The sequence below is a fragment of the Dasypus novemcinctus genome, chromosome X (assembly GCF_030445035.2).
Source record: "Dasypus novemcinctus isolate mDasNov1 chromosome X, mDasNov1.1.hap2, whole genome shotgun sequence".
In the NCBI taxonomy this organism is placed as follows: Eukaryota; Metazoa; Chordata; class Mammalia; order Cingulata; family Dasypodidae; genus Dasypus; species Dasypus novemcinctus.
This window is the reverse complement of record NC_080704.1, coordinates 15,152,336-15,172,841: the sequence shown is the minus strand read 5'-3', so window position 1 is coordinate 15,172,841 and position 20,506 is coordinate 15,152,336. Positions and strand designations below refer to the sequence as shown.

The 20,506-nt window shown below is 39.5% G+C and overlaps 4 long non-coding RNA genes across 4 annotated transcripts; all 4 read right to left on the bottom strand.

Moving 5' to 3' along the window:
- Positions 1–11,565: 11,565 nt before the first annotated feature.
- On the bottom strand, positions 11,566–12,688 carry LOC131277293 (uncharacterized). Its single transcript, XR_009184479.1, has 3 exons — positions 12,316–12,688; positions 12,083–12,204; positions 11,566–11,881 (listed from the first exon to the last, which is right to left on the bottom strand). It is a non-coding gene; the product is annotated as an uncharacterized lncRNA (long non-coding RNA).
- A 1,352-nt stretch (positions 12,689–14,040) lies between these two features.
- LOC131277297 (uncharacterized) lies at positions 14,041–15,756 on the bottom strand. The gene is made up of 3 exons (XR_009184483.2): positions 15,356–15,756; positions 15,135–15,250; positions 14,041–14,217 (listed from the first exon to the last, which is right to left on the bottom strand). It is a non-coding gene; the product is annotated as an uncharacterized lncRNA (long non-coding RNA).
- A 126-nt stretch (positions 15,757–15,882) lies between these two features.
- LOC131277311 (uncharacterized) lies at positions 15,883–16,997 on the bottom strand. Its single transcript, XR_009184503.1, has 3 exons — positions 16,911–16,997; positions 16,729–16,794; positions 15,883–16,298 (listed from the first exon to the last, which is right to left on the bottom strand). It is a non-coding gene; the product is annotated as an uncharacterized lncRNA (long non-coding RNA).
- Positions 16,998–17,242: 245 nt separating this feature from the next.
- On the bottom strand, positions 17,243–19,974 carry LOC131277220 (uncharacterized). Its single transcript, XR_009184385.1, has 3 exons — positions 19,914–19,974; positions 19,074–19,187; positions 17,243–18,878 (listed from the first exon to the last, which is right to left on the bottom strand). It is a non-coding gene; the product is annotated as an uncharacterized lncRNA (long non-coding RNA).
- Positions 19,975–20,506: the final 532 nt, after the last annotated feature.

Below are 20,506 nucleotides of genomic sequence, written 5' to 3'. Positions count from 1 at the left end.
TGTTAACTTATGTGAATACCCACAAATTCCTCACTCATTGCTAGGGTTAAACACACCTTTTCTCTATGCTAAGATCTCATGGTTATAAGTTTTGATAGGAAACTATCATTTCTTACCCAAATGCCTGCAAAAAATGTGGTATCCAGTAAATGTTCAGGCTTCCATCAATACTAACCTGGATATCTGAAGGTTATATGGTGTTTACTGTGGTTAAGGCCCATATCATCCCTTACCTGGATTACCACAAAGATCCTAGTTAATAAACAGTTATGTTCAACATGAATTCTAGCCTAGGTCCTGGAAATCAGAATGTGAAAAATATGTTAAAGGGCTTATCTTTTTCTATCTGGATATGTGCTGTAACCTTGTTCAATTTCAAATTGAAGGAAACTATCAATTGTACCCGAATGATTACAGAAGTTGAAGGTCAACACTGTAGTTAGAGATACCAACATCCCTTGACTACACATCTGCAAAAATCTTATATCATGAAAATTTACATTACTACCTGCAAGTCCCTCACTCACAATCAGGGGTAAAAACATTTTCTCTAAACAGAAAACAATAGGCTCTCCTGCTTAATAGCATTGTGAGGGATACCATCGTTTCTTACCTGAATACCTGCCAAAAAAACCTCCATGGTACCAACATATATTAGGGATTTCATCACTACTTACCTAGACATCTGAATATCAAAAGTCTGTACTATGGTTAAGGCCCATATTAATACTATCTGGAAACAAGCAATGTCCCCCATGAATGAGCATCATTAGGTTCACCATGATTTCTTGACTGAAAAATATGCTTGAGACTACTTCTACCTGTACACCTACAAATTACTTTGATAATGTATTAGTCAGCCAGAGGGGTGCTGATGCAAAATACAAGAAATCTTTTGACTTTTATAAAGGATATTTATTTGGAGTAGAAGTTTACAGTTACCAGACTATACAGCATAAGTTACTTCCCTCACCAAAGTTTGTTGCCACATGTTGGAGCAAGATGGCTTCTGATGTCTGCAAGGGTCCACCCTTTCTCTTCCTCTTAAGGCTTTATGGTCCCAGCTTCTTCCAATATCAGCTGTAGGCTGGGATGAGTCTCATCTCTCTTCTGGGGCTTGTTTCTCTCTGGACTCAGCTGCTCTGTTCTTTCCACAAGGTCAGCTGTAGACTATCAGGCTTTTTCTTCCTGGGGCCTCTGCCATGTCTATGGAACCATCTCTATTCCTCTGTGTTCTTCTCCTGCATCTTTGCTTCCCAGGACTCCAGCTCAAAAACTCCACCTAACTCCTCTGCAGTATAGTTTTCTCTGTGAGTCCCTGCCCACCAAGGGGATGGGAACACAATGCCTTACAAATGTGGCCCAATCAAAGCCCTAATCATAATTTTATCAAGTACAAGTGAAACCTCTGAAGTTAATACAATCTAATACACCCAGAGAAACAGACTGTTTACAAACATAATCCAGTATCTATTTTTGGAATTCATAAACAATACCAAACTGCTTCAGGTCACTTCCAATGTGATGGATCCTTAATTATACCTGGAAACTTGGAGAAGTCCAAGGTCAACACCATAGTTAGAAATACCTATTTTTTTTGACAGGATACCTGCAAAAATCCCATGGTCACTACCTTGGACAAGAATTCCTTGATAACTGCCTGCATACTTGCAAATCCCTCAGTCACTATGTGGATTAAACACATACTATCTCTAAACTAGGCAGAAAACTAAATAAAACGGAAAGATCTCATGCTTAATAATATTTGCAGGAATTCTGCCATTTTTCACCTGAATGTCTGCAAAAACTTTGGTTACTGCAAGAGTTCAAGACACAATCTTCACTTGCCTAGATATCTGATGATCAGAAGTCTTGACTGTGGTAAAGGCCCACATCATCTCTTACCCAGATACCAGCAAAGTCTCACGCTCACTGCCATTGTCAATTTCACTGTCACGTCTTCCTTGGAACCTAAAAGAAAAAGTGTAGAAACCATGTTAAGGTATACATCATCTCCTGCCAGGAACACAAAATTAGCAGAACCATCAAGTCTAGAAACATGCATAATTCAAGGACAAAACCATAGTTAGAGATAACACCTTTTGACTGGACAGTGGAAAAAACCCCATGGTTACTACTGTGGTGGGAACATTATGATAACTTACCTGGATACTTGCATATCTCTCCCTCACATTTTCTGCACACTAGAAAACACTGAAATAGCATGCATACTAATTTTGGTAGACATACTATCATATCTTACCAGAATGCCTGCTAAAAAGCATGTTAACAGGGAAGCGGACTTGGCCCAATGGATAGGGCGTCCGTCTATCACATGGGAGGTCTGCGGTTCAAATCCCAGGCCTCCTTGACCTGTGTGGAGCTGGCCCATGTGCAGTGCTGATGCACGCAAGGAGTGCTGGCCACGCAGGGGTGTCCCCCACATAGGGGAGCCCCACGTGCAAGGAGTGCACCCCATAAGGAGAGCCGTCCAGTGTGAAAGAAAGTGCAGCCTTCCCAAGAATGGCACTGCACACATGGAGAGCTGACACAACAAGATGACGCAACAAAAACACAGATTCTCAGTGCTACTGATAAGGATAGAAGCAGTCACAGAAGAACACACAGCAAATGGACACAGAGAGCAGACAACTGGGGGGGGGGGTAAATAAATGTTTAAAAAAATAAAAAAATAAAAAGCATGGTAACACTGAGTATTATGGATTTCATCATCATGCTATCATATCTTACCTGAATTTCCTTCATTAAAGAGCATTGTTAGGTTCACCATGATCTCTTCACTGAACCAGAAAAACATACTGTGAAAAATGTGTTTAAGGAAACATCTTTTTCTTCCTGGACATATGAAAAAAATAACCTTAATTAGTTCTACTGTGACAGGACCCACCAACTCAACTGAGATAATTGCAGAAATCCAAGGTCAACACTGAAGTTAGAGATGACAACATTTCTTGTATGGACACCTGCAAAAATCCTGTGGTCACTACTTTGTTGAGGAACACCATGATAACGTATCTGGATATCTTCAAATCCTTCACTCACTACTCGGGTTAAGTGTATGTTTTTCACATATAGAAAACAGTAAGCTCTTATGTTTACTGGTATTGTAGGAACACTGCTATTGCTTACCTAAAATCCTTCATTAAAAAAAATGAAACCAACATGTGTTAGTGATTTCATCATTTACCTAGATATTCGACCATATGATCTGTATTGTGGTTAAGGCCTGCCTGCATCATCACTAACCTGGATGCCAGCAATGTACCATACTAACAACTATTGTTAGCTTGAACAAGATCTTGATAGCAGTCTGAAAAAATGTATTGTGACACGGGTGTTTATGGACACATATTTTTACCTGGATATTCTCAAAACTATTATTGTTTCCACTGTGATGGGACCCAAAACTATCTGGTATTTTCCAAAATCCAAGGTCAACACTATAGTTAGAGACACCAATATCTTGACTGGACACCTGGAAAAATCCCATTCTCACTTCTATGATATCTTACATTAATGACATGGAAATCTCTCCCTCACTACCAGTGAAGACATTTGTTGCCTTATCTAGACACAGTAAATAGGGCCATGATCGTTTCTTACTTGATTGCCTGCAAGAAAACATGATACCAAGAAGGGCTAAGATCATTTCATATGCCTAGAAATCTGAAGATCAAATGATCTGTATTGTGGGTCAGGCCCCCTTCATCCCTTACCTGGATACCAGCAATGTCCCAAGTTAATGACTATTTCAGCTTAATGTGATCTCTTGACTGGAACCTGGAAAACCTATTGGGACATGAGTTTAAGAATTCATCTTTTCTTACCTGGACATTGTAAAATAACCTTAGTCACTTCCACCTTGTTGGGTCCCTTTAATTCACCTAGATACTTGTAAAAATCCAATGTCAACACCATACTTAGATAACCAACATTTCTTGACTGGAAACCTGAAAAATCCTGTGGTCACTACTTTGGTGAGAAACATGATAATAACTTACCTGGATACCTGAATCCATCACTTTCAGCCAAGGTTGACCATGCATTTGTCTATCTAGAAAACAGTAAGACCTCATAGTCACTAGTATAGGAAAAGTCACATTCCTTACTGAAATGCCTATAGAAGAACATGGTACCATACGTATTAGGGATTTCATCATCACTTACCTAGATATCTGAAGATCAGTGGTCTGTACTGTCGTTAAGGCCCATGTCATCCCTTACCTGGATTCCAGCAATGTCCCATGTAAATGAGCATTTTTTAAAACCTCACCATGATCTCTTCACTGGAACCTGAAAAATACATATAACATGTTTGGGGTCACATAGTTTTTAATTGGACCCCTGGAAATTAACTTAGTTATTTCCAGTGTTACAGAAGCCATGGATATTACCTAGATAGAGGACTCCACGGTCAAGGCGTAGTTAGAGAAACCAACTTCTCTTGACTGGACCCCTGCAAAAATCCCATGCTCACTTGGGGACCCCAAGATAATGCATGTGGATAACTGCATATCCCTCACTACCAGGGTTAAACACATAATTTTTTAAAATTAGAAAACAGTTAAATCACATTTTTATGAGTTCCATGCTAAATAACATGGTACCAACATATGTTAGGGATTCATCATCACTTACGTAGTTATCTGAAGATCAGAAAATCTGTACTGTGGTTAAGGCCTGCATCACCACTTACCTGGATACCAGCAATGTCCACCAAGTGCAATGAATGTCCCATGATTATGGAGGAGGTGGTTGTTATGGGAGGAGTGGGGCATGGGGGGATGGGGCATATATGGGGACCTCATATTTTTTTAATGTAACATTAAAAAAATAAAGACAAAAAAATTTAAATATCATGTCTTTCCTATAACCTGAAAAAAGTCTTGTGAAATATATTATGGACACATCATTTTCTACCTGGAGACATTCAAATATCCGTGGTTATTTTAATCAATTCAGGACCAAAAATCTACCTGGTATTTGCGGAAACCAGGTTAACACCATATAAGAGATATCAATATCTCTTGATGGGAAACTTGCAAAAATCCCATATTCATTAGGGAGTTGAAGAACACATTTAAAGCATTTCAGGATACTTGAAAATCCCTCACTGATTACCAGGAAGACCCACAGATTTGCCCTAAGCTAGAAAGAAATAAGATCTCAGTTGCAGAAGTTTTAGTGGGGACACTGCTATTTCCTATCTGGTTCTCTGCAAAAACAAAATAAAACAAAACCAAAAAAAACATGGTATGAAACAAAAACTTTTAGGGATAATATCATCACTTACCTATTGATTGAAGACAGATTGTCTGTGCTGTACTTAAGGTCCACATTGTTCCTTACTTGGATACTGGCAATGCCCCGAAAGAATGAGCATTGTTAAGTTCACCACGACCTCTTGACTGGAACCTGGAAAACACATTGTGATAAATGTCACAAAAAACATATTTTTAAAAACTGGAACCCTGCATTTTACCTATGTTACATCTCGTGTTTTGGTATCCATGTATATTACCTGGATAGCTGTGGCTGTGATACTCCAAGGTCAGTGCCAAAGTCAGAAAAAAACTCTCTTGACTGAATACCTGCAAAAATCAGTTGGTCACTCCTGTGGAGAAGAACCCCAATGTGTCTTATCTGGATAACTGCAAATCACCCACTCATTAACGGGATCAAACACAATTATTGTTGTCTGAAATAGACAGCAGTAAATATCTTATGCATGTTAGTATTTGTAGGGAGATTATTATTACGTACCTGAAAACCTGCAAAAAACAAAAAACAAAACGAAAACCATGACACCTAATGTGTCAGGTATTCCATCATCATTTACCTAGATAGCTGAAGATCAGAGGGTCTGTACAGTAGGTAAGGCCACAGCATCCTTTACCTGGATACCAGCAATATACACGTGAACCAGCATGTTTAGCTCACCAAGTTCTCTTTACTGGAACCTAAAAATCAAAACGACAAATGTGTTTAAGGACACATATTTCTTTAATTGGAGCCCTGCAAATAGATTGGTCACATACAATGTTTTGGGACCCATAATTATAACCTGAAAAGCTGCAGAAGTCCAACTTCAGCACCATAGATAGAGAAACCAACTTTCCTTGATCAGGCAACTGCAAAACTCCCAAGGTCACTACTGTGCTGAGGAGCGCCATGTTAACTCACCTGCACAATGGCACATCCTTCACTCGCTACCAAGTTAAACGCACATTTTTAAAATCTAAAAAGTCAGTAAAATCTCATGTTACTGGTATTAGTGGGTGACTATCACTTCTTCCGTGAGTACTTATAAAAAAACATCAACTCTGTTACAAACATGTGTTAGCATTTCATCATGAGTATGTGTTAGTATATTAACAAGACTAACAGAGATATCTGAACATCAGAGGGTATGTACTGTGGTTAAGGCCCACAACAGCACTACCTGGATATCAGCAAGGTCCCAAGATAGCTACAGTTGCACCTTAAACATGAATTCTTGACCAGAACCTGAAAAAGCTATTATGACACACGTGTTTAAGAACACATTTTTCTACTCCCACCCCTGAACATCCTTAGTCACTTCCACCTTGAAGGGACCTTCATCTCTACCTGCATACCTGTAGAAGTTCAAAGTTCCCATGCATTAGAGACAGCAACATCTCTCTCTTGACTAGACACCTGAAAATATCTCATGGTTACTACTTTGTTGAGGAGCCCCATGGTAACTTACCTGGATATCAGCATCTTCCTCACTAATTACCTTGTTTAAACGTTCTCTCAAAAACAGAACATAATAACGTATTGTGCTTATTGGTATATGTAGGGATACTCACATTTCTTACCGGGATGTCTTCAAAAAATCTTGGTTACTACAAGATTCAAGACACTGTCTCCTGAAATTTGAAACACCTCTAGTGAGGCAAAAGACCCACATCATCCTTTACCTGGATAATGAAAAAGTCCCATGGTCACTTCCAGGATCAGTTTCTCCACTAAATCTTCACTAGAACCTGAAAAAGGAAAGATGGAAACCATGCTAAGGCACACATGTTCTTTTGTCTGGACTCCTGTCAATTCCCATGGGCAACACAAATGTCAAAGGAACCATCAAGTCTACTGAGACAAATATAAACCCTTGAGGTCATCAGTGAAGTTAAAGACACCAACCTATCTTGGCTGGATACATGAGAAACTCCTATACTGAGTACTCTGATGACTTATGTGGATACCTGGAAGGCTCTCCCTCACTACCACTGTCAAACACATACTTTGTGTAGAACACTGTAATTCCTTATGCTTATGAGTACTTGTAATGAAACTATCATTTCATACCTGAAGACCTCAAACAAAGAAACAAACAGACAAACATGGTATCCAAAACAGTTAAGGATTTCATCATCACCTACCTAGAAATCTGAAGAAGAAACAGTTGTGCTGTGGATAATGCCCACGTCATCCCTACTTTGATTCCTGCAGTGTCCCAAGGTAACTGCTATGGCAGCATAAGCATGATCTCCTGACAGATACCTGAAAATCATTGTTAAAAATATGTATTTTAAAGAACACATTTTTTCAACCTGGAGAGTCTCAAAAATCGTCAGTCACTTTTACCTTACCAGGTCCCCATATTTTTTTGCAGAAATCCAAGTTCAACACTGTAGCTAGACACAAAATATCTCTTGATTGGACTCTGTGAAAATCCTATAGTGACTACTCTATTGAGGAACACAATAGTAATTATCTGCATACCTGATTCCTGCACTCACTGCCATGATTAACCACCCATTTTTCTTTATGTACAAATGAAAAGATCACATGGTTTTGTGTATTTTAGCGATATTATCATTTATTACACGAATGTCTGCAGAAAAATATGGTACAAAAATGTTAGGTATCTGACACTTACCTAGGTCTCTGGAGACCAGATCGTCTGTAGCATAGTTAAGGCCCATATCATCCCTTACCTGAGTTCCAGCAATGCCCCATATATGTGCGCTTTTTATAAAAATCTCACCACGATATTTGGAGGGGGAAGCTGAAAACCACATAGTGACAAATATGTTTAGAGTGCACTTCTTTTAACTAACTCCCAATATTTACCTTGGTCACTTCCAGTGTTAAGGGGGCCCACGAGTATTACCTGGAACATTTCAGAACTCCAAGGTGAAAACTGTAGTTGGAGAAACCAGCTTTTCTGGGCCAGAGGCCTGCAAAAATGACATGGTCAATTCTGTAGTGAGGAGAACCAATATTACTTAGGATATTTGCATATCCTCTCTCAGTACTAAAATCAAACACGCATTTTTTTTAACCTTGAAAATAGCAAAGTCTCATACCACTAATGTTGGTAGGGACACTGTCATTCCTTACCTAATTTCCTGCAAATCACAGTACCTACATGTGTTAGGGATTTCATCCTCATACTGTGTTAGGGATTGGGGAGTAAATGTAGCTCAGTGGATGCACACCTGATTCCCGTGTCCAAGTTTCCATGTACAATCACCGGTATGTCCTAAAAAATTAAATAGGGGTACCATCATCATCACTTGCCTAAATATGTGAATATCATAGGGTAGATACCAGGGGTTCTTAACCTTTTTTGTTCCATGTACCCCTTTGCCAGTCAGGTGAAATAAATACTACTATAATTTATTTATTGCATACATTCATAAGTGAATGAAATGCTAGATATCAGTCAGAGGTCAGTGAAAATAAAGATAATGAGTTTATCTTTTTCAATTCAAGCTCACAGAATCCCTGAAATCTTTCCATGGACCCCTTGGGAGTCTGTGGACCCCTGGTTAAGAACACCTGGTCTATACTCCGGTTAATGGACTTTTAGTAATTAACCTGGATACCAGCAGCATTCTACACTAACAACTATTGTTAGGTTCACCATGATCTCTTGACTTCAACCCAAAAAATAGTGTGATTAATGTGTTATAAGGTACTTTTAGAAAAATTAAAACCCTGAAGTCTAACTTGATCACTTCAAATACTGTCAAACCAATATTGCATATTACCTGGATAATATCAGAACTCCATGGTCAAAACCATAGAGAGGGAGTGGTTGTAACTCAGTGGTTGAACATCTGCTTCCCATGTACTACATCCCAGGTTCAATCCTCAGTACCTCCAAAAAAAAAAAAAACAAACAAAATAAAGCAGAACAAAGAACGAAAAAACTGTAGAGAAACCTAATTGTCTCTCTTGAACTCACTAAGTCAACTGATAACTACAGAGGTGAGGAACCCCAATATAACTTATCTGGAAAATTGTAAATCACTCACTCATTCCTGGGGAAGACACATAATTCTCTAAACCAGAAAACAGTAAAATCTTATGCTTACTATTATGTGTACAGAGACCATCAGTCCTTACCTGAATGCCTGCAAAAGATCATGGTACCAAAGGAGTAGGGATTTCCCCATCACTTACCTACATATCTGAAGAGCGGGTGTTATGTCCTGTGGTTAAAGCCCCTTACCTAGAGATTCAAGCAGTGTCTGACGTTAATGAACATGGCAGCTTAAACGTGATCTCTTGACTGGAACCTGAAAAACATATTGTGACACTTGTGTTTAAGAGCATATCCTTTTCGACCTGAATACCCTCGAAAAATATTAGGCTACTTCTACCTTGCTGGGTCCCTTCAACTTATCTGACAGTTGCAGAAATCCAAGGTAAACACTGAAATTAGAGGTAAAAATAACTTTTGACTGGACTGGAAAAATTCCATGGTCCCTACAGTGGTGAGGAATATGATGATAACTACTCTGGATACCTGAATCCCTCATTCACTACTAGGATTGGCTATCTAAATTCTCTAAACCAGCAAATGTAAGAAGTGACAACTACTTGTATTGGTACAAAGGCTATAATTTCTTACCTGAATACCCAAAGAAACATGGTTCCAAACGTGGTAGGGATTTCTTCATCACTTACCTAGATTAGCTGAAGGTCAGATGGTCTGTACAGTAGTTAAAGTCCATATCATCCCCTACCTGGATTCCACAATATATCATGGAAACAAGCTTTTCATCTTACCAAGAGCTCTTGACTGGAACCTGAAAAACATAGTATGATAATTGTGTTTAAGAACACACATTTTTAAAAACTGTACCCCTGCAATACCTTACCAGGATTAAAGGACCCACAAATATTACCTGGATACTTGTAGGACTTGAAGGTCAACCCATACTTAGAAAAGTCAACTTCCCTTGACTGGACCCCTGCAAAAATTTCAAAGTCATTACTCTAAGGAGGGACGCTGAGATAATTTCTCTGAGCAACTGCACATCCCTTACTCACTACCAAGATTAAACTCACACTTTATCTAAACGGGAAAATGATAAGATTTCATGGTTAATAGTGTTGTGAGGGGCACTAACGTTTGTAAACTGAGTCCCTGCACAAAGTATGTGAGGAATGTCATCAACATGTGGTGCGGAATTCATCGTCACCTACCTAGGTAGCTGAGATCAGATGGCCTGTGCTGTGGTGAAGGCCCATGTCATCACTTACCTGGACACCAGCAAAGTCCCACCTTAACAGCCATTGTCAGCTTCTGCATACTCTCTTGACCAGAACCTGAAAACACACTGTGACACTTGTGTATAAGGAAAAATATTTTTCTATCCAGATACCCTAGAATTTCCATAGTGACAGGACCTAAAGCAACTCTACCTGGTATTTGCTGAAATCCAAGGTCTGCACTTGATAGACACCTGTATCTCTTGACTGAAAATGAGCAAAAATGCCATGGTGACTACTGTGGTGAGTAACAGCATGAAAACCCTACTAGACACCTGAGCATCCCTCACTTACTACTGGGATTAGCCACACATTTTTCTCTAACCCTGAAAACACAGAGATCTCATGTTTGCCAGGACTGGAAGGGCACTATTACTTCATAACTCAAGGACTTAAAAAAACATGGTGTTCACAAGTGTGTTAAGGATTTCATCAACAGTTACCTCGTTATCTGTAGATGTGCTATTGAGGCCACATTATTCCTTACCTGGCTACCAGCAATGTCCCACATCCATGAGCATCGTTAGGTTCACCACGACCTCCTGCCTGGAACCTGAGAAACACATTGTGAGAAATGTGTCAAAGAACACGTTGTTTTCCAAAAAAACTGGAACCCTGAAATTTACCTAGGTCACGTCCCATGTTTTGGGACCCATGGATGTTATCTGGATAGCTGAGGCTGCGGGACTCCAAGGTCAGTGCCAAAATCTGTAAAAGCTAACTCTCTTGACTGAATACCTACAAAAATCAGATGGTGACTCCTATGGAGAAGAAACCCAACGTGACTTATCTGGATAACTGCAAATTTACTCACTCATTAACTGGATCAAACACTATTATTTTTGTCTGAAATGAATAACAGTAATATCTTACACATATTAATAGTTGTAGAGAGATTAAAATTACTTACCTAGAAGCTGGCAAAAAAACCCCCACAAAAATCCCATGATAGCTAATGTGTCAGGTATTCCATCACCATTTACCTAGATAGCTGAAGATCAGAGGGTCTGTACAGTGGGTAAGGCCACAGTATCCTTTACCTGGATACCAGCAATATACACATGAACCAGCATGTATAGCTAACCAATTTCTCTTTACCGGAACCTAAAAATCATAACGACAAATGTGTTTGAAGACACACATTTCTTTAATTGGAGCTCTGCAATTACCTCAGTCACATACAGTGTTTTGGAACCCATAATTATAACCTGAAAAGCTGCAGAAATCCAACTTCAGCACCGTAGATAGAGAAACCAACTCTTCTTGATCAGGCAACTGCAAAACTCCCAAGGTCACTACTGTGCTGAGGAGCGCCATGTTAACTCATCTGCAAAATGGCACATCCTTCACTCAGTCCCAAGTTAAACACACATTTTTAAAATCTAAAAAAGTCAGTAAAATCTCATGTTACTGGTATTAGTAGGTCACTATCTCTTCCCTGAGTACTTATTAAACAGCAACAACCCTGGTACAAACGTGTGTTAGCACTTCATCATGAGTATGTGTTAGGTATATCATCAAGACTTACCTAGATATCTGAAGATCAGAGGGTTTGTACTGCGGTTAAGGCCCACAGCAACATTACCACGATATCAGCAAGGTCCCAAGAGAGCGACAGTTGCACCTTAAACATGACCTCTTGACCAGAACCTGAAAAAGCGATTATGATACATGTGTTTAAGAACACACTTTTCTTCTCCCACCCTTGAAAATCCTTAGTCACTTCCACCTTGATGGGACCCTTCATCTCTACCTGCATACCTGAAGAAGTTCAAAGTTCCCATGCAGTTAGACACAGCAACATCTCTTGACTAGACACCTGCAAATATCCCATGGTTACTACTTGGTTGAGGAACCCCATGGTAACTTACCTGGATATCAGCATCTTCCTCACTAATTACCTGGCTTAAACATTCTCTCAAAAATAGAACACAGTAACATCTCGTGTTTATTGGTATATGTAGGGATACTCTCATTTCTTACTGAGATGTCTTAAAAAAAATATTGGTTACTGCAAGTATCAAGACACTGTCTCCTGAAATTTGAAACACCTCTAGTGAGGCAAAAGACCCACATCATCCTTTACCTGGATAATGAGAAAGTCCCATGGTCACTTCCAGGATCAGTTTCTCCACTAAATCTTCACTAGGACCTGAAAAAGGAAAGATGGAAACCATGCTAAGGCACACATGTTCTTCTGTCTGGACTCCTGTCAGTTCCCATGGGCACCACAAACGTCAGGGGCACCGTCAAGTCTACCTAGGCAAATGAGGAACTTTGAGGTCCTCGGTGAAGTTAAAGACACCAGACATATCCTGGCTGGACACATGAAAAACTCCTATACTGAGTACTCTGATGACTTATGTGGGTACCTGGAAGGCCCTCCCTCACTACCGCTACATACATACTTTGTGTAGAACACTGTTATTTCTTATGGTTATGAGTACTTGTAATGAAACTATCATTTCATACCTGAAGTCCTCAAACAAAGAAACAGACAAACATGGTATCCAAAAGAGGTCAGGATTTCATCATCACCTACCTAGAAATCTGAAGAAGAAACGGCTATGCTGTGGATAATGACCACATCATCCCAATTTTGATTCCTGCAGTGTCCCAAGGTAACTGCGACGGCACCTTAAACATGATCTCCTGACAGAACCTGAGAAACATTGTTAACGGTATGTGTTTAAGAACACAATTTTTCAACCTGGATACTCTAAAAAAACTTAGGTCACTTTTACCTTATCAGGTCCCCATTTTTTTTTTTTTTTTTTTTTTTGCAGGAATCCAAGTTCAACACTGTAGCTAGAGACAAAATATCTCTTGACCGGACACTGTGAAAATCGCATAGTGACTACTCTAGTGAGGAAAACGATAGTAATTTATCTGCATCCTTGATTCCCGCACTCACTGCCATGATTAACCACCCATTTTTCTTTATGTACAAAATGATAAGACCACATGGTTTTCTGTATTTTTAGGGGTATTATTGTTTCTTACACGAATGTCTGCAGAAAAATGTGGTACAAAAATGTTAGGTATCTGACACTTACCTAGGTATCTGGAGATCAGATCGTCTGTAGCATAGTTAAGGCCCGTATCATCCCTTACCTGAGTTCCAGCAAAGCCCTATATACACGAGCTTTTTCAAAAAATCTCACGATGATATTTGGAGGGGAAAGCTGAAAAAAACATAGTGACAAGTACGTTTAGGGCGCACGTTTTTTATCTGACTCCCGATATTTACCTTGGTCACTTCCAGTGTTAAGGGGCCCATGAGTATTACCTGGAAAGTTTCAGAACTCCAAGGTCAAAACCATAATTAAAGAAATCAGCATTTCGGATCAGAGACCTGCAAAAATCACATGGTCAATTCTGTAGTGAGTGAGGAGAACCAATGTTATTTAGGATATCTGCACATCCCCTCTCAGTACTAAAATCAAACACGCATTCTTTTAACCTTGAAAATAGTAAAGTCCATGCTGCTAGTGTTGGTAGGACACTATCATTTCTTACCTAATTTCCTGCAAATCACACAATACCTACATGTGTTAGGGATTTCATCCTCATACTGTGTTAGGGATTGGGGAGTGAATGTAGCTCAGTGGTTGCGTGCCTGCTTCCCGTGTCCGAGTTTCCAGGTTCAATCACCGGCACCTCCTCAAAAAAAAAAATAGGGCTACCATCACCATCACTGGCTTAAATATGTGAATATCATAGGGTAGATACCAGGGGTTCTTACCCTTTGTTGTTCCACGTACCCCTTTGCCAGTCAGGTGAAATAAATACTACTATAATTTATTTATTGCATACATTCATAAGTGAATGAAATGCTAGTTATCAGTCAGAGGTCAGTGAGAATAAAGATAATGGGTTTATCTTGTTCAGTTCAAGCTCACAGAACCCCTGAAATCTTTCCATGGATGCCTTGGGGGTCTGTGGACCCCTGGTTAAGAATGCCTGGGTTAATGGACTTTTAGTAATTAACCTGGATACCAGCAGCATTCCACACTAACAACTATTGTTAGGTTCACCATCATCTCTAGACCCCAACCCGAAAAATACAGTGTGATTAGTGTGTTAGAAGGCACTTAAAAAAAAATTAAAACCCTGAACTCTAACTTGATCACTTCAAATATTATCAAACCAATATCGCATATTACCTGGATAATAAGAGAATTCCATGGTCAAAACCATAGAGGGGGAGTGGTTATAACGCAGTGGTTGAAAAATCTGCTTCCCATGTACTAGGTCCCAGGTTCAATCCCCAGTACCTCCTAAAAAAATAAAACAGAGCAAAACAAAAACCAAAAGACAAAAAAAAAAAACAGTAGAGAAACCTAATTGTCTTGAACTCACTAAGTCAGCTGATCACTACTGTGGTGAGGAACCCCAGTATAACTTATCTGGAAAATTGCAAATCACCCACTCATACCTCAGTGACTCACATACTTCGTTAAACTAGAAAAGAGTAAAATCTTATGCTTACTATTATGTGTAGTGAGGCCATCAGTCCTTACCTGAATGCCTGCAAAAGATCATGGTAACAAAGGAGTAGGAATTTCCTCATTACTTACCTAGATATCTGAAGAGGGGGTGTTCTGTCCTGTGGTTAAAGCCCCTTCCCTGGGGATTCAAGCAGTGTCCGAAGTTAATGAGCATGGCAGCTTAAACGTGACCTCTTGACTGGAACCTGAAAAATGTATCGTGAAACTTCTGTTTAAGAGCATTTCCTTTTCAACCTGGATACCCTCAAAATATTAGGCCACTTCTACTTTGCTGTGTCCTTTCAACTAACCTGACACTTGCAGAAATCCAAGGTAAACACTGAAATTAGAGATGAAAACAACTTTTGACTGGACTGCAAAAATCCCATGGTCCCTGCTGTGGTGAGGAACATGATGAAAACTTATCCGGATACCTGAATCCCTCACTCACTACTAGGATTGGCTGTCTAGTTTCTCTAAACCAGCAAATGGTAAGACCTCAGAACTACTAGTATTGGTAGGAAGACTATAATTTCTTACCTGAATGCCTGCAAAGAAACATGGCCTCAAATGTGGTAGGGATTTCATCATCACTTACCTAGATTTCCTGAAGTCAGATGGTCTGTACAGTGATTAAAGTCCATATAATCTCTTACCTGGATTCCACAATATCTCTTGTAAACAAGCTATTTTATCTTACCAAGAGCTCTTGCCTGGAACCGGAAAAACAAAGTATGATAATTGTGTTTAAGAACACACATTTTTAAAAACTGTACCCCTATCATACCTTACCAGGATTAAAGGACCCACAAATATTACCTGGATACTTGCAGGACTCCAAGGTCAACCCATAGTTAGAAAAGTCAACTTCTCTTGACTGGACCACGACAAAAATTCCAAAGTCATTATCAAACCAAACCTGTGAGGAGAGACCCTGAGGTAACTTACCTGAGCAATTGTACATCCCTCGCTCACTACCAAGATTAAACTCACACTTTATCTAAACGGGAAAATGATAAGATTTCATGGTTAATAGTGTTGTGAGGGGCACTAACGTTTGTAAACTGAGTCCCTGCACAAAGTATGTGAGGAATGTCATCAACATGTGGTGCGGAATTCATCGTCACCTACCTAGGTAGCTGAGATCAGATGGCCTGTGCTGTGGTGAAGGCCCATGTCATCACTTACCTGGACACCAGCAAAGTCCCACCTTAACAGCCATTGTCAGCTTCTGCATACTCTCTTGACCAGAACCTGAAAACACATAGTGACACTTGTTTGTAAGGAAAAATATTTTTCTATCCAGATACCCTAGAATTTCCATAGTGACAGGTCCTAAAGCAACTCTAACTGGTATTTGCTGAAATCCAAGGTCTGCACTTGATAGACGCCTCTATCTCTTGACTGAAAATGAGCAAAAATGCCATGGTGACTACTGTGGTGAGAAACAGCATGAAAACCCTACTAGACACCTGAGCTTCCCTCACTTACTACTGGGATTAGCCACACATTTTTCTCTAACCCTGAAAACACAGAGATCTCATGTTTGTCAGCACTGGAAGGGACACTATTATTTCTTACCTCAAGAACTTGAGAAAACATGGTGTTGACAAGTGTGTTAAGATTTCATCAACAGTTACCTCGTTATCTGTAGATGTGCTATTGAGGCCACATTATTCCTTACCTGGCTACCGGCAATGTCCCACATCCATGAGCATCGTTAGGTTCACCACGACCTCCTGCCTGGAACCTGAGAAACATGTTGTGATAAATGTGTCAAAGAACGTGTTTTTTTTTTAAAAAAAAACCCGGAACCCTGAAATTTACCTATGTCATGTCCTGTGTTTTGGGACCCATGGATGTTACCTGGATAGCTGTGGCTGCGGTACTCCAAGGTCAGTGCCAAAGTCAGAAAAAAACTACTTCTCTTGACTGAATACCTCCAAAAATCAGATGGTGACTCCTATGGAGAAGAAACCCAATGTGACTTATCTGGATAACTGCAAATTTACTCACTTATTAACTGGATCAAACACTATTATTTTTGTCTGACATAGACATCAGTCATATCTTATGAATATTATTATTTGTAGGGAGATTATAATTACATACCTGAAATCCGGTAAAAAAAAAAAAACAGAAACAGAAAAACCCCATGACACCTAATGCGTCAGGTATTCCATCATCATTTACCTAGATAGCAAGATCAGAGGGTCTGTACAGTGGTTAAAGCCATAGCATCCTTCAACTGGATACCAGCAATATACACGTGAACCAGCATGTTTAACTCACCAAGTTCTCTTCACCGGAACCTAAAAAAACAACGACAAATGTGTTTGAGGACACCTATTTCTTTAATTGGAGCCCTGCAATTACCTTGGTCACATACAGTGTTTTGGGACCCGTGCTTATAATCTGAAAACCTGCAGAAATCCAACTTCAGCATTGTAGATATAGAAACCAACTTTCTTTGATCAGCCAACTGCAAAACTCCCAAGGTCACTACTATGCTGAGGAGCGCCATGTTAACTCATCTGCACAATGGCACATCCTTCACTCACTCCCAAGTTAGACACACATTTTTTAAATCTATAAAGTCAGTAAAATCTCATGTTACTGGTATTAGTGGGTCACTATCACTTCTTCCCTGAGTAATTATTAAACAACAACAACCCTGGTACAAACATGTGTTCTCACTTCATCATGAGTATGTGTTAGGTATATCATCAAGACTTACCTGGATATCTGAGGATCAGAGGGTCTGTACCATGGTCAAGGCCCATGGCAACACTACCTGGATATCAGCAAGGTCCCAAGATAATGACAGTCGCACCTTAAACATGACCTCTTGACCAGAACCTGAAAAAGCTATTATGACACACGTGTTTAAGAACACATTTTTCTACTCCCACCCCTGAACATCCTTAGTCACTTCCACCTTGAAGGGACCTTCAGCTCTACCTACATACCTGAAGAAGTTCAAAGTTCCCATGCATTAGAGACAGCAACATCTCTCTCTTGACTAGACACCTGAAAATATCTCATGGTTACTACTTTGTTGAGGAGCCCCATGGTAACTTACCTGGATATCAGCATCTTCCTCACTGATTACCTTGCTTAAACATTCTCTCAAAAATAGAACATAGTAATGTCTTGTGTTTATTGGTATATGTAGGGATACTCTCATTTTCTTACCAGGATGTCTTAAAAAAATCTTGGTTACCACAAGATTCAAGACACTATCTCCTGAAATTTGAAACACCTCTATTTTTTGAAGGAATCCAAGTTCAACTCTGTACAAGTACCTTGATTGGACACTGAAACTCCCATAGTGACTAGTCTAGTGAGGAACAAGATGGTAAATTATCTGGATACCAGATTCCTGCACTTACTGCCAAGATTAACCACTCATTTTTCTTTATGTACAAAGTGATAAGACCACATGGTTATATGTATTTTTAGGGATATTATCATTTCTTACACGAATGTCTGCGGAAATATATGGTACAAAAGTGTTGGGTGTCTGACACTTACCTAGGTATCTGGAGATCAGATTGTCTGTAGCAAAGTTAAGGCCCATATCATCCCTTACCTGGATTCCAGCATGTCCCATATATATGAGCTTTTTATAAAAATCTCACCACAATATTTGGGGGGGGGGAAGCTGAAAACCACCTAGTGACAAATACGTTTAGGCTGCACATTTTTTAACTGATGCCCGATACTTACCTTGGCACTTCCAGTGTTAAGGGGGCCGGTGAGTGTTACCTGGAACATTTCAGAACTCCAAGGTCAAAACCATAGTTAGAGAAATCAGCTTTTTATATCAGAGGCCTGCAAAAATCACATGGTCAATTCTGTAGTGAGTGAGGAGAACCAATATTAATTGGGATATCTGCACATCCCCTCTCAGTACTAAAATCAAACATGCATTTTTTTTTACCCTGAGAATAGTAAAGTCCATGCCACTAGTGTTGGTAGGACACTATCATTTCTTACCTAATTTCCTGCAAATCACACAATACCTACATGTGTTAGGGATTTCATCCTCATACTGTGTTAGGGATTGGGGAGTGAATGTAGCTCAGTGGTTGCGTGCCTGCCTCCCATGTCCGAGTTTCCAGGTTCAATCACCGGCACCTCCTCAAAAAAAAAAATAGGGCTACCATCACCATCACTGGCTTAAATATGTGAATATCATAGGGTAGATACCAGGGGTTCTTACCCTTTGTTGTTCCACGTACCCCTTTGCCAGTCAGGTGAAATAAATACTACTATAATTTATTTATTGCATACATTCATAAGTGAATGAAATGCTAGATATCAGTCAGAGGTCAGAGAAGATAAAGATAGTAAGTTTATCATTTTTAGTTCAAGCTCACAGAACCCCATGGAAATCTTTCCATGGACCCCTGGTTAAGAATACCTGGTCTATACTGTGATTAAGACTCTTTTAGTAATTAATGTGGATACCAGCAACATTCCACACTAACAACTATTGTTAGATTCACCATGATCTCTTGACTTCAACCAAAAAAATACAGTGTGATTAATGTGTTGAAGGACACTTTAAAAAAAATTAAACATTTTCTCAAAATTAGAATTCAGTGGAGCAGATGCAATTGAGTTTTTTAGCATTGCCTCCCACATATGAGGTCCTGGGTTCAATTCCTAGTACAACTTTAAAAATAAAATTTGGAAAGTATCATCTCATGTTTACTGGTATATATAGGGATACTATCATTTCTTACCTGAATGTCTTCAAAAAAGTCTTGCTTACTACAAGATTGAAGACATTGTCTTCACTTACTTAGATAACTGAAATTTGAAACACCTCTAGTATGGCAAAAGACCCACATCATCCTTTACCTGGACAATGGCAAATTCCCATGGTTACTACCATTATTTGTTTCACCATTAAATCTTCACTAGAACCTGAAAAAGGAAAGATGGAAACCATGTTAATGTGCATATGTTCTTCTATCTGGACTCCTGTCAATTCCCACAGGTACTACCTATGTCAGGGAACCATCAAATCTACCTAGATAAATGCAAATCTTTGAGGTCATCAGTGAAGTTAAAGACACCAACAGCTCTTGGCTGGACACATGAAGAACTCCCATGCTTGACTCTGTGGGATACCTATACTTATGTGGATACCTGGATGGCCCTCCCTTACTACCACTGTCAAACACATATTTTGTCCAGAACACTGTGATTTATTTTTTTTATATGTACTTTTTAAAAAAGATTTATTTATTTATTTATTTCTCTCCCCTCCCCCCCCACCCCGATTGTCTGTTCTATGTGTCTATTTGCTGCGTCTTGTTTGTCCGCTTCTGTTATTGTCAGCGGCACGAGAATCTGTGTTTCTTTTTGTTGCGTCATCTTGTTGTGTTAGTTCCCCGTGTGTGCGGCACCATTCCTGGGCATGCTGCACTTTCTTTCGCGCTGGGCGGCTC